This window comes from Cervus elaphus, chromosome 11 (genome assembly GCF_910594005.1).
Source record: "Cervus elaphus chromosome 11, mCerEla1.1, whole genome shotgun sequence".
Taxonomy (NCBI): Eukaryota; Metazoa; Chordata; class Mammalia; order Artiodactyla; family Cervidae; genus Cervus; species Cervus elaphus.
In genome coordinates this window covers 5537308-5548014 of record NC_057825.1, presented here as the reverse complement: position 1 = coordinate 5548014, position 10707 = coordinate 5537308, and the positions used below count along the sequence as shown (strand labels likewise).

Genomic DNA, 10707 nt, shown 5'->3' with positions numbered 1-10707 from the left:
CGGCCTGGCCCCGCGTCCTCCCGCAGCCGCCGGCCGGGAGCGCAGCGCACGCAGGGACCGCCGCCCGCTCGCCGGACCCGCAGGGGGTGCAGGTCCGCAGGCGGCGGCGGCGGCGGCGGGCGGGCGAGCGGGCGCCGCCTCCTTCTCGCCGCCCGCCCCGCTCTCCACCCTCGCTCCCCGCACACAGCCCGCCTCCCCCCTGGTGATCCTCTCCCCCCAACCCCTCGCCCCCCTCTCGCTCCCTCGCTGTATCTGCAGCTGCTGGGGGAGCCGAGCCTCTCCTTGCAGAAACGACATTTCCTTTTTGGCTAGCTCCGGGAATTCTGGGTAGTGTAGTTCGACTTCTGTCTCCGGTCCAGGTGGGCTGCTCCTCTTGCCCTTTGAACTCGGCGGGCTTTCCCCGATCAGGGCAGGCGGAGGGGTGGGAGGTGGACGTCGCCCTGGCCTGGATGGTTAGAGACAGTGCAGGACTGGGAGAGGGCTCCAGGGCTGGGAGGTTGGGGGTGGGGGGAGAAGGGATAAAGGTCTCTGTGTTGCTCTCTCTGCTGGGCCTCTAGGCACCCCGACAGGTGGTCAGGGCCTGTTGGGCCCCAACTGTGATCAACACTGGACAAGCCTGGTCATTTCATTTACCATCAGCCAGAGCCCCCTTGGGAGGCTTATCGTGTGTATTTCACAGAGCCGGGGGAATCCAAAGCTGGGAGATTTCCGAGACCTGCCTGCCAGTCCCACCCAGGTGGGTGTTCCGGCTGAAACCAGGAGGTCTACGTGCAGAAGAGGTCCTAGAGGGGTTTGACCCTGGACAGGGGGGATCGCTGTTAACCTCTCTAAACATCTTTGAACCAGGACCCACCCCCGACTAACCTCCACCTTGGAACTGCCGCCAGGGAAAGGGGGAAAGGCCAGGTGGTTTGTGACATCAGAAAACCTGGTGGCCACACTAGAGCCATGCCCTTCTCCCTTGACTCTGCCCACCACCAGGCACAGGGCAGGTGGGTCCAGCCAGAGCATCTTGACAGCCAGAGCATCTTGACAGCCAGTGAGGGCAGGATTTGGAGGGGCGGAGAGTTCCCACCACTCTGAGGTCTCCTCTTTGAGGGGTGATCAGCCAGCCAAATGATCCATCTCATACCAGCAACCAGCTTGGGCTACAGGCAGGAAGTGGCCAGTCGAGGTGGCCACTGCGTCGTGCCCAGCTGCACCCCTGCCCTTGCCCTGATGACTGCCACGGGCCCTGAGCCTAATGAGGAGTCAGGTCAACTAGTAAGTGGTTTATTCCTGGTCCTGCTGACTGAGACCAAGGTGTGGTGGCCCTCGGGATCTGCCTACTGCCAGGAGGGAGGAACCCCACAGGGCTCCGAGGGACCCCGTGTAAATTTCCACTTCCGGAAGAAGCTTTTCCTGGCCTCAACCCACAGCGTCTTCTCCCTGCTGTGAACCTGTGGTCTCCACCAAACATCCTGCCCTTCTTGGATGCACCTCAGCCTTCACCCACTTCAGCTGGTGGGTGAATTATTACACTGTTCACTTTATATAGAGATAAGATATTAACTTTGGGGGTGTCCATCTCATCTGCCCACACCATCAGCTCCAGTGCCTAGAATACTGGAGTGGATAGCCAGTCCCTTTCTCCAGGGGATCTTCCCAACCCAGGGAAAGAACCTGGGTCTCCTGCTTTGCAGGCGGATTCTTTACCGCTGAGCCACAGGGGAAGCCTGCACTTCTTGCTCATCCGACGTGAAAGAACAGAAGTCAGAACCCTAAAGTGCCTCCTAAGCAGCCAGGCCCCCAGAGATGATTTCCAAGAGTCAAGTGTCCTTGATGCCTCTTAGAAGTGACATTACACCCTGCAGTTCTGGGCTTGGTTGACCTGGGTTCATGATGATGATGATGATGATAAGGTGTGTACCACGTGTCCATATGCGTGCGTGCTAAGTCACGTCAGTCGTGTCCAACTCTTTGCGACCCTCTGGACTGTAGCCTGCCAGGCTCCTCTGTCCGTGGAATTCTTCTGGCAAGAATACTGGAGTGGGTTGCCGTTTGCTTCTCCAGGGGCTTGTCCCAATCCAGGGATTGAACCCACATCTCTTATGTCTCCTGCATTGGCAGGTGGGTTCTTTACCACCACACCACTGAGCAGATATTGTCTCTTCTGACCTCCTCGGCCCCAGGAGGTGGGCTGGACAGAGAGACCCATAGGTCAGGTTTTCCAGAGTCTGCATGCCCACCTAGATCTGACCAAGTTCAAAGCCCACTTATCTCCTCCTCTAGGCATGCCCCCCTTGCCTGGGGGCCAGCCCCCTCTGAGCCCTGGTGGAAGTGACACTAGAAAACCCTGTGTCTGGTAAGTCCCACCAGAAGAGTACTGGGGTGCCCGTGGGGTGAGCAAAAATAGAAAACACCTGACCCTCAGCCCCAAAGATGCCTCCTCTTCCATGTCACCTCTTAGGCAGTATTTTGTCTCCGACTAGTTCAAGGGCCAGTTCTGCAGAGGGAGAGCACAGGCAGTGTCTGGGGGCCTTTTTCCCAGGCTCTGAGCTAAGGACAGGCACCCCTGGGGCTCACCTTGAGCAATGGCGGGTCTGAAAGGGCCAGCCCACACCTGCCTCCCCTGCCCCGGCTCCCCACGGGCCCTCCGAGGCCTGGCGGCTTCCCTAGCTCTCGCGCCCTCCAGCGCTCCTGCCTCTGTGCAGCCCTGCTTCCTGCTCAGCGTTTTCTGGAGTCTGTGGGTGTTGCGCACAGACCCACGGCTGTCTCAGCATATGTGAGGGCCCATGAGGCCTCCACACGAGACTGAAAAGCTGGCGTCTGCAGAAAAGAGGAAGGGGTCATCTGCTTGTGATGTGCCCAGCACCACGGGGACGCTCACATGCCCCCCTCAGGCCTCAGTCTCCCCGACTCCTCTGCGTTGATGTCACCGGTGAAGGGGAAAGAGCAGAGGTCAGAAGGCACAACCCCATCCCCCCCTCGGGGGTGGTGAACTCCCCAAGGTGGCAACTTGGGAGCTCCAAGTGCCGATGGTGGGAGGGCAAGCTTCCTCAGTTCGCAGCACGTTGGCCCAGAGAGGTGAAAACCCCAAATCACACAGCAAACCAGAGGGAGAAACAACCTGACCGCACCCAGCTGGGTTTATATATATAAACACACACACACACACACATTCATTGACGGTGCCAGGTCACAGTTGCGGCACTCAGGATCCTTAGTTGCAGCATGTGGGATCCAGTTCCCTGACCAGGGATCAAACCCGGGCTCCCTGCATGGGGACCTCAGAGTCCTAGCCTCTGAACCACCAGCGAACTCCCTGAGCTGGGTTTTAACACACAGCACCAATGAGTCCAGAGCCCTCCCAGGTCCGCAGAAAGAACTGGATGCAGGGTCTCCTCACTGAACATCACTGTAGCCAGGGTCTCTGCATGCATCAGCTTCATGGCTCTCCATGACAACCCCACGAGCCGGTCCCATCACCAGCTCATTCCACCTATGAGGATACTGAGGCCTGATGAAGAAGGAGGAGGGGATGGAACCCGCCCACCCAGCTCTTAGACCTGGAGGCTGGCGGATTCGATGTAGCAGCCATTCTCACCAGCATTCCCTGCAGTTGTTGTTGTCCAGCTGCTAAGTCATCCGACTCTTTGTGACCCCATGGACCGCAGCACACCAGCCTCCTCTGTCCTCCACTATCTCCCAGAGTTTGCCCAAACTCATGTCCATTGAGTCAGTGATGCCATCCAACCTTCTCATCCTCTGTTGTCCCCTTCTCCTCCTGCCTTCGATCTTTCCCAGCATCAGGGTCTTTTCCAATGAGTCGGCTCTTCAGATCAGGTAGCCAAACTATTGGAGCTTCAGCATCAATCTTTCCAATGAATATTCAGGGTTGACTTTCTTTAGGATTGATTGACTGGTTGGATCTCCTTGCTGTCCAAGGGACTCTCAAGAGTCTTCTCCAGCACCACAGTTTGAAAGCATCAGTTCTTCAGCATTCAGCCTTCTTGATGGTCCAACTCTCACATCCATACATGACTACTGGAAAAACCATAGCTTTGACTACTTTGTTGGCAAAGTGATGTCTCTACTTTTGAATACGCTGTCTAGGTTTGTCATAGATTTCCTTCCAAGGAACAAGTGTCTTTTAATTTCATGGCAGCAGTCACCATCTGCAGGGCCACAGCTGGTCCTCCAAGAGCTCTCAGTCTCAAGAGTGCAGTCATCATGAGACCAGAAAGGCATTTCACAGGTGGGAAAGCCCTTGTTTTGCAGATGGAAATGTTAAGTGCTGGAATTCTGTTGCCCTGGGAGACAGGGTTCTATCCTTAACTGTTCGGGACCAGACAGGAAGCCAATGATGAGACTTGAAATGTCCATCTGGGAGACGGGCGGGCAGGGTTGGTAGGCCGGGCAGGTGGCTGGAGGGGGACATGTCAAGAGGTGAGGAGGCTACAGGGCCCACCTGGCAGACTGAGACATCTTACCTCTGCAGGGAGTGGGCTGGGATTGGCCAAGCCGGCACAGCCGGGGTCTCAGAGCAGGCTCTGAGCTCACCTTCCCTACAGAGGGAGACACGGGCCCCACAAGGTCAAGCAGGGAGGGCTCTGGGACTAGAAGCCGGGCCTCCTGGCCCCCAGGTCTGTGATAACCTCACTCTCTCTGCAGGGGCAAAGGCATGTCATGGGGCCCTGTATAAAATCAGGTGCCTAGGGTGGCTGCAAATCTTTCCAGCCAAAGGCTCAGGCACACATTTCTTCTAGGTCTGATCAGCTGGCCTCTACACCATCTCAGGCCTGTGCATTCCCTCCCCCGTGTTGACCGGACACCTGGGCTGGGGGCTCAGAAGACACTGGGGAACACAGGCACGGCCTGGACAGACAACAGACCTGCTCCCCTCAGCACTCACATCCCCGTGGGCTCCGGAGATGCTAAGAATGATAAATAGAGGTATTAACATGAATAATAAATGGTACAAATTCATACTCGAAACAGTCATGAGTAAGTACTGACTGCTATAAATTAGGACGTGTATGAGTAAGTTGCTTTGATGTGCGTGTCCAGTAGTGAGCTTGGGGAGGGGAGGGTGAAGGATGCATGTTCCAGGGGTGTGAGGGGTGTGATGTTGTATGAGGCAATTAGAGTGTGTGGGTGACTGTGTGTGTAAATGAGTGTGTGTGACAGTGTGAGTTTGTATGTGTGAGGGTATATGTGACAGTTGTGTATACGTTGTGTGTCCAAGTGGGTGTGTGTATGAGGTGTGTAGTCGTGTGAGTGACCACAAGTGGTGTGGGTGTAGATGAGATTGTGTGTATATTGTGTATGGAGGTGTGTGCCTTGTATGACAATATATATGAGAGTGTTTGTGAGTGCAGAGGGCAGTTTGCTGGTTGTGCGAGTGTATGTCTGTGTGAGTGTGCATGATGGTGTGTGTTCATGCATGTCTATGGGGGTGGATGTGAGCCTGTGTGTCTGTGGGTGAGAATGTGTGTCTGTGCAGATGTGTGGATGTGTGTGTGACGGTGAGTGTAGGGGGGGAGCACGTTTGGGGTGTGAGTGGGTGGGCCGTAGGGGCATGTGTGAGTGTGCATATCTGTGCATGTGTGCGTGCTGGATGTAATTTGGGGCTGGAGAGGATCGTTAATGAGCCAGTGGGATGGACAGCAGGAAGGGTGGGGGAGGGCTTGCTTCTCCCATCCTGGCGCGCAAGGGCCAGTCCGCATCCCCGGCTTCGCCATCCAGCGGAGCCGCAGTTCGGAGCAACAAACGCCTTCGCAGGTGTCTCGAAAGCACCCCGTCCCCGCAGGAGGGAGCAGCGGCGCCCAGGTCAAGCACAGGTGCCCCGCCTTTCACCCGGTCACCTGGCACCCCCCGCCCGGGCATCCTCGCGGCGGCGGGGGTGGGCATCACCGTCCCGCGCGCCGCAGGTGCAGGAGGACGCCGGCGCCGCGCGTCGGAGGCTTGTTTGGCCCGGCCCCCCGCGCTCGCCCCGCCGCCGAGAGCGACGGGGACGGAGGCGTGGTCAGCAGGCTGGGTGCGGCCTCGGATCGGGTGCGGCACTGGGAGTTCTCCAAGGTGCTAAAATAAACCCAGCGAAGGATCAGGTTTCCCGACCGAAATAGCCCAGGAGCGGCCTTGGAAATGCGAACTGAGAAAGCGATCCGGGGCGGGAGCTGGCGGGGTCGGGGGAGGCGGTGATGAAAGATGCTTTTCGCAAGGCTGCCCCTCCCTACTCTCCCCTCCAGCTCTGCCTCTCCCTAGAGTGGAGCTTCTCACCCCTCCCCTCCTCTTTTTGGGGTCATCACCCCCAAATAGCCCGCCTCCTCTTGGCCATCCATCTCTGGGGGCAAAATCTGTAGATCAGAGCCCAGCCAGCCAGTCATTCCATATCCGTTTATTGAGCTCCTACTAGGTGCCAGATGGGCTTCCCAAGTGGCTCAGTGGTAAAGAATCCGCCTGCCAATTCAGGAGACGTGGGTTCGATCCCTGGGTCCGGAAGATGGTTGGAGAGGGAAACGGCAACCCACTCCAGTACTCTTGCCTGGAGAATCCCAGGCTAGAGGAGCCTGGTGGGCTACAGTCCACGGGGTCGTAAAGAGTCAGTACCAGCCAGATTCCAGGCTCCCTGGACAACCTGCACCCCCAAAGGAGCAAACACAACAGGCCCTGCCGCACGGGCTCACACGCTGCTAGGAGGACACAGGTGCTAAGCCCAGGCAGAGTAAGTAAGGGGATGATGTGTTAGAAAGGAAACTGACCAAGGAGAAAAATCAAAGGGCAGGAGAGGGTACGGGGTGTCGGGGTGACGTTTGAACCCCGGGGTACCCCGCTGGCTCACTCCATGATTCAGAGAGAATCCCTTCACCTCTGAGCTCTGGTGTTGTCATTTGTGCCTTGGGGACTAAAATCCTGTCTATGAAATTTCCGTAACAATTGAGACAAACGTTTAGTTCTGAGTCTGCCAAGGAGCACTGTTAAGTACAAGTTAATGACAAATATGCTCACTATTAGTAGTGGATCTATCTTGAACATTTAAAGACAATGAATAGCAAGTGTCTATGATGTACAAACAGCTCTAGACCCCAGGATGTTGCCAGAAAACCTCTCCTGCCTTCAAGTGACAGGCTGTGTAGCCAAGCAGTTGGGGCAAGGACTTTAGGCTGAGTCCCAAGTCACTTGATTGTACACCACAGATTCCTCTCTCAGTAATGGACAGTGCCAGAAGAAAGAAGTCATATGGACAGCGGGCCAGGTGAGGCAATGGTTCGGAGAGGCCAGGTGGTCTGCAGGCATGCAGCCATCTTTGTACTTCCCACTGGCCTTTCGTGGGGAGGGGGGCCTGACACATGGCAGACCCCAAAAAGTGTTCCAGGGGCTTCCCTGGTGGTCCAGTGGTGAAGACACCGTGCTTCCAGTGCAGGGGGCACAGGTTCAATCCCTGGTCAGGGAACTAAGATCCCTCCTGCCACAAAGTCAGAAAAAAAAATCAAGTGTTCCAAGAGTGAGAGAGTGAATGAGTGAGTGACAGATGAGACCAAGTAGGTGGGGAACAGAAAAACTGTGGGAAACAGAAAAATTCATGTCTGGGAAGACAGCCTTCTGGCTCAGAGTTATAGGGATCAGCCAGCCCACATCTTAACTCTGGTCTTGCTTGATCAGCTCTGTGGCCTCATAAGTGATGTCACCACTCTAGCCTTTTCTTCCTCGGCTCTAACACAAGAGTGTGGTCAGACTTGCCATGTTGGCTAGAAGTGTCTCTGACCTTGTCCTCGTTTTCTGGGTCTGGGCACTGCAGTAGGTGGCTTAGGTTGACCCATCAGATTTCATGGGGTTGCATCCAAACGCACCGTTTTACTGGTACTTGCTGCTGTAGCCACTTATTTATATTCTGCCTAGGTGCACAGGGGTGTATGTGTAAGGATGGCTATGCCACCTAGTACTTAATAGTTTTGAATAGTCACAAAATAGAAGCAGTCTACATGTCTAAAAACAAAGAATTGCTTCTACAAAGTCTGGCCCATCCACATGACAAAATACCAAGCAGTCGTTGAAAACTGATGGGTTATCACGGAGACATTGCCAGGTCTGCATTGTTACATGAAAAGGGAGGGGTTAAAAAAAAAAAGAAAAGGGAGGGGTTAAAAGGGTATATAAATACAGTCATATTTTAAATGCATATTTGTTTATCTCTGCATTTGCTATACATAGATACAGTTTAATAGATATTCTTTCTGATTGTTAAAGTAATATGTGGTTGTCATAAAACATTTCAATAATTGGAAATGAGAAGTGCAGATTCCTGTGTAACCTGACCATTCTCATGTTAACAGTCGTGGCACCCAGGCAATAGAATTATATATATATATGTGTGTGTATATATATATATATATATTTTTTTTTTTTTTGCAGCACCATGCAGCATGTAGGATCGTAGTTCCCTGACCAGGGATGGAATCTGTACCCCCTGCAGTGGAACCACAGAATCTAAACCACAGGAACACCAAGGAAGTCCAGGGTTACACCTATTTTATATCATCTGTATTCATTGAATTTATTGCTGTAAGACTGTAACATTTGACAATAAGAAAAAATAACGCTATGGGTAAAAATACATTGCTTTGGAATCTGGCTAGCTATTTAACAGGTGTATATACTCTCTCCCCAACTATACAGAAACTATAAGCAGGAAGAGATCAATGAAAGCATCAATTCAATGGATGGATGAATTCTAAGACGCTTGAGAAGTGGGACGGTGTAGCCTGTGGTAGGTGCTCATAAAGGGATGGCGCCTGCTTCTCAGTTGCCTGAGACAGTGAACAGGGTCACCCCAACTTACAGATGGAGGGGCAGGTCTCACTCTGAGTGAGCCCCCTGGGGGAGGAAGAGAGGCCAGGAGTACTGGCAGGACGTGCCTGTGGTTGGTAAAGTAGAGGAAGCTGAGCTGGGGTTTGAACCCAGGGTTGACCCAATCCAAAGCCCACTTTTCACCACTCCTGGGCTGAAGTCCAGTCAGACTCCATGGCCCTCCCCAGCATGGAGCCCATCGTAGCCCTGGGAACCTGCCGGCAGCTCTTGCCAGGCCAAGATGCTGACACAGGCTTCTGGATATTAATAGCCCATCTCTGGGCTGGGCTCCTCCTCCCCTCCTGAGGTCAGCCTGGATCATGGGCCCCACCTGGGAAGAGTGGGGTGAATGCCCTGGTGGAAAGCTGAGTGGGCACATCCCAGTCCCTGTGGTCTGCAGCATCTGAGTCTGGAGGCCCCAGGGACTTCTTAGGAGTTGGGCCTCACCTCTTCTGGGTTTCACCCCTCTGAGCCTCAGCTTCCTCATCTGTAAAGTGGGCATGATATCATGACTTCGCCGGAAGGTTGGTTACATGGTGTCAATAAGCTAGAACACAGAGAGACCACAGCGCACTGCCCGCTCCCACGCGCTCTGCATGCGCATCCGTCCAGGCTCAGGGTGGGGCCGCACAGGTCTGCATGGCCACACCCAAGAAGGCGGGATGTGACACAGTCTGGGACAGCCTCCGCTGTGGCTGCATGGTCTGAGTGGAACATTCTGGAAGAGAAGTGCCAGGGAATCCACAAGGAACCTCAGACTAAGGATTCCTGATGTCTGGCTTCTCACCAGCCAGGTATGGAGGAGGGGCCAGACCTTGAGGGGGCGGGTGGGTGCTTCTGAAAGAATGTCTCAGAGGGAGAGAGGTCTTTGTCTCATTTGTTAAACAGACCAGTTCCTAACCGGGAGGCTTGAAGGCTCACTCCGTGGCAGCGTAGCTGCCCTGCTCAGCACTTTACATCAGTGAGACATCAACTCACTGACTTCACAACAGCCCTTGGAAGGTGGACACTAGTATTCCTGTGTTACGAGAGGAAAAAAAAAAAAAGACTAGGCCCAGAGAGGCCAAGTGACTTGCTAGAGGTCCTGCGGCTAGTTGGTGGCAGAGCCCCAGGTCATCTCCCATCTGTCTGACTCTGGAGCCCCCAGGCTGGTCCCACGTGACCAGAGAGCACACACCCCACCCAGATGGCTTCCTGTCCTTGGGAGTCTGTGGACCTGCTCCCTGGGGGGCTGCAGGGTGGGCCTGGGGCTTCCCAGGGGCGGGAGGGGGCTCCATGCTCAGAAGGAATCCCGTCTTCATCCCAGGCCTTGGCTGCTATAATACATCATGACACCAGGGCATTCACTTCTAACTCTGCTGGTTGCCCTACACCAGCGGCTTCCATTTGAGCCCAGGCCGGGTCAGCCCTTAAAGGGCTGTCAGATAGGTTTCCTCAGCCAGGAAGCCCCAACTCAAACCCCGAATCCTCCAACTCAAATCCCTCTTGGCCTGCTTCTCTCTGGGTTGGCAGCCTCTCTTGCCCTCTTGGTCCATGTACCGCCACAAGGGCTCCCAGACCTCACAGCGGGCAGGAGGAAGGCTCCCCCTACCCAGAAGCTCTCACCCACTCTTCCTTCCAGGGGAATGCCCCCCAGGACCCCTAGGCCAGGCCTGGAGCCCTGTTCTATGATCCTGAAACACATCCGCATGATGCTTGCAATCATTCACACATGTCTTTCATTTAATCCCTGCTGAACTATGACTTTGTCCGGGGGACAGGGACGCACGTGATGTGTTCCCTTCACTACAGCTCCAGGCACCTCACGGGGCACCAGGAACCATTTACAGGTTGCCTGAAGCTGCTACAGTGATCCCATCCTCCACAAAGCTCCAGGCA

General features: G+C 54.9%; 1 long non-coding RNA gene and 1 other non-coding gene across 3 annotated transcripts; both read left to right on the top strand.

Annotated features, from left to right (window-relative positions):
• The first annotated feature begins 674 nt into the window (after window positions 1-674).
• Window positions 675-8582, top strand: LOC122702766. 2 transcript variants are annotated; one of them, XR_006343306.1, is made up of 7 exons: window positions 675-736; window positions 982-1263; window positions 1419-1503; window positions 2272-2344; window positions 4148-4237; window positions 4749-4935; window positions 8395-8582. It is a non-coding gene; the product is annotated as an uncharacterized LOC122702766 (long non-coding RNA). The 2 variants fall into 2 exon arrangements; XR_006343305.1 differs by having other exon boundaries at window positions 982-1503.
• Window positions 7363-7435, top strand: TRNAW-CCA. Its single transcript has one exon. It is a non-coding gene; the product is annotated as a tRNA-Trp (tRNA).
• Window positions 8583-10707: the final 2125 nt, after the last annotated feature.